Source organism: Panthera uncia, chromosome A2, assembly GCF_023721935.1.
Source record: "Panthera uncia isolate 11264 chromosome A2, Puncia_PCG_1.0, whole genome shotgun sequence".
Lineage (NCBI taxonomy): Eukaryota > Metazoa > Chordata > Mammalia > Carnivora > Felidae > Panthera > Panthera uncia.
Genome location: NC_064816.1, coordinates 46983544 through 46987572, shown reverse-complemented (window position 1 = coordinate 46987572; position 4029 = coordinate 46983544).

Below are 4029 nucleotides of genomic sequence, written 5' to 3'. Positions count from 1 at the left end.
ATCCCAGTGATTTCAGCGATAATTCTCTTACCCTGGACATGGCTTTTTATTATTGGTGAGATTAGGGAAAATTTTTCTTCCAAAGAAATGCTTGTTCCAATTAATTTAACATTTCCTACCTGAGAAATCTGGGGACTGAAGTAAAATATGCAAAGCCCATTTGAAGGAGTTGGTACTCTCTGAACTTTACCTTTATAAAAAGAGCTAAGGACAGAACATAAACTGCTAGATGTACCATGTTGTAACTTTATCTTTTTCTCCCCTCAAGTCTTTTTTCCTTTACTGGAGAACAAAAGGTAAACAATAAAATAAATAAATACAATACACAAAAAAACAAAGTAATCCTTTCCAAAAGATTTCTGTTGAAGCGATAATGTTTAAGAGGTATCAGAAAAGATACAAAGGGAAGAAAATCTCCAAATTACACTAAACAGCTGATCACAGCACAGTTTTATACAATGTTTGGATAATGGCACATAAAAGGGTGAAAAGCTCGAGGCTATCTAAAGGTTAAAATATATTAGGATTCTCTTTTGTTTAAGCAGGATTTTTTTTTGCATTATCAGTAAATTCTGACAGATTTTTATTACCTGCATAATTCAATGAATTTGAATGTTGAAGGTATGTAAGAACAAGAACAATAGAGGTGGAAAAAAGATGTCAAAAGTAGAAAAGTAGAAAACAGTTATAAGTGGAACAAGACTATTTCTGGCCTGTCCTATTCTTTAGCCATGAGCTTGCAAAAGAAAATAACAGATTCACATTTTATCAAGGCTACTGCTAATTGGATTTATATATACATATACATGTTAAATTGAATTCTTATATCTTTTCTTAAATTTTGTGTAACTGAATATTATTTAAAAGCTGGAGGACAAGGTATTTTCCTTGTAATATATGGCAGAGCATAGCCCATAAAGCCCAGGCTTTTACTTTTGTTGCTACTTTCAATTATTTTTAAGAAACATGAGAAAATAGGGGCACCTGGGTGGCTCAGTCGGTTAAGCGTCCTACTTCAGCTCAGGTCATGATCTTGCAGTTTGTGAGTTCGAGCCCCAGGTCGGGCTCTATGCTGACAGCTCAGAGCCTGGGGCCTGCTTTGGATTCTGTGTCTCCTTCTATCTCTGCCCCTCCCCTACTTGTGCTCTGTCTCTTTCTATCAAAAATAAATAAATGTAAAAAAATATTTTTTTAAAGAAACATGAGAAAATAGAAAATTACTAACTTTACAGGCAATTAGGATCAATAAATGGAGTCTAGATTTCCAAATGGCTAAAGCTCAAAAATGATGGGTTTTTGCATAAGAAAAGACTGGGGAACATGGATCTACACTGAGGAGAGACAAATCCAGTTGAAGGGTCTGTAAATTAAACCTGAATAAAAAAAGCATGGGAAGGAATACAGAATGATAAATGTAGGAATGCCATAAGTCCAATCATTATGGAGGTCATGAAGTAAGGCAACAAGAAAAGGGGACTAATTTAAGATCTTTAAAGGAAGCTACACTAGAAGACTGGGTCTTCTATGATTTCACATCAATGCTCAAAACATCGGTAAGAAGTAGATAAAGAGACTGTAGGCAAGAGGAAAATAATCTCAGCAATCATCAAGGCTTTGCTGAATGGAATTTTTTTTTAATGATTATGGGGGTTTTTTGTTCAGTTCCACTAAAAATGACTTGTTAGAAATGGAGGTCAACTAGTAGGCAAAATGGACTGGCTTAAAATTAAAAAACCTAAAAGGTAGTAAACATGATAGCAAAGCTCAATAAAAATAACAGGAGCCAAAAGGTGCTAGATGCAGACGCCTTGTCAGATGGAATATATTGTTACTCTCTGACGGGAACAGAAAACAGACTTAAGAGTAATGGAAGATGTAAGTTTGCCAACCATCTGCTAAAGTGTTTCCTTGCTAAAAAAGAAGTATCTAGTAAATCCTTGATTTGACTTGAGGTATACTAGAAAAAGAATATGAATCTGGGGTCAGAATTTCAGGCTCTGGATTGGGCCTCCAGTTCTTCAAATTAGAAGCTGTGATGTGAGTGAGTTACACCAGCCAGAGGTGAGTGTGGCATGTGTCTGAACTGCATTTCAATTGCCGGGGTGCATTTAAAAAGAGATCATCCTGATTGCCACCCTTGCCTATATTGCTATGCAGCCAATCAGTGCAGGTCCACAGACAACCATTTGGGGTGCACTAGGCTATCATGAGAAGTAAAAGATGTTAAGACCTACAAGCTTCCTGCACGTAAGAGCACAATGCACATTGATTCCATCATTTTCTTTGCAGATAGTGACATAGAAGCTATTTGTTGGCAATCCTGGCCAAGACTCCAGTACAAATAAACAAGATGATCTGCAACCATTTTGGAAGTAAAGTAGTTACCACCAGATTCTAGTCTGGTTACTAGCAGCAAGTTGTTGCAAACTAATTTCTCTGACAATGTGTTTTAAAATCAATTGAGTATAACAGGGTACCTGGGTGGCTCACTTGGTTAAGCATACAACTTTGGTTCAGTTCATGATCTCATGGTTCCTGAATTCAAGCCCCGCATCAGATCTCTGCTGTCAGTGTGGAGCCCACTTTGGATCTTCTGTCCCCCCCTCTCTCTGCCCTTCCCCCTCTTGCACTCTCAAAAATAAATACACATTTTTTTTTAAAAAAAAGTAAGATAAAATCAATTATTTGTTTATTTATTTATTTTATTTATTTTTTTTTAATATATGAAATTTACTGTCAAATTGGTTTCCATACAACACCAAGTGCTCATCCCAAAAGGTGCCCTCCTCAATAACCATCACCCACCCTCCCGTCCCTCCCATCCCCCATCAACCCTCAGTTTGTTCTCAGTTTTTAACAGTCTCTTATGCTTTGGCTCTCTCCCACTCTAACCTCTTTTTTTTTTTTTTCCTTCCCCTCCCCCATGGGTTTCTGTTACGTTTCTCAGGATCCACATAAGAATGAAACCATATGGTATCTGTCTTTCTCTGTATGGCTTATTTCACTTAGCATCACACTCTCCAGTTCCATCCACGTTGCTACAAAAGGCCATATTTCATTTTTTCTCATTGCCACGTAGTATTCCATTGTGTATATAAACCACAATTTCTTTAAATGTTTATTTATTTTTTGACACAGAGAGAGAGAGAGAAACAGAGCATGAGTGGGGGAGGGGCAGAGAGAGAGAGGGAGACACAGAATCTGAAACAGGCTCCAGGCTCTGAATGTCAGCACAGAGCCCAACATGGGGCTTGAACTCACGGACCGTGAGATCATGACCTGAGCTGAAGTCGGCCGCTTAACCGACTGAGCCACCCAGGTGCCCCAATTGATTATTTTTTTAAAAATGGCATTTGGAAACAGAGAAATGGAAAAACTGAACATCTACATGCAAAAGAATGATTGGATCTTTACCTTATGACATATATATAATTAGCTCCCAAAGTAACAAAAACCTTAACACAAGACCTAAAACTATCAAATTCTTAGAAGAAAATGTAGGGAAAACTTTGTAACACTGGGTTTGGCAAAGATTTCTGAGATATTGTACCAAAGTACAGACAACAAAAGTAAAAGAGACAAATTTGTACATCAAAGAACACATCAACAGAGTGTGAAGGCAATCTACAGAAGAGGAGAAAATACTTGCAAATCATGAAACTGCTAAGTGGTTACTATCCTGAATATATAAAGAACATCTATAATTTAACAAGAACAAAATAACTCAATTTTTAAAATGGGCAAAGGACTTGAATAGACACTCTCCAAAGATTATATACAAATGGCCAAGAAATATATGAAAAGATGCTCACCATCAGTAATCATTAAGGAAGTCCAAGTCCAAACCACAATAAGATATCCATTTATGCCCATTAGCGTATTTATGATTAAAAAAAAGAACAAAGAAACAAACAAACAAAAACAACAACAAAAAAAACCCACCAAGTGTTGGCAAAGAGAAATTGGACAAATTGGAATGCTCAAACACTGCTGGTGGGCATACAACATGCTGAAGGCAGTGTGGGGATC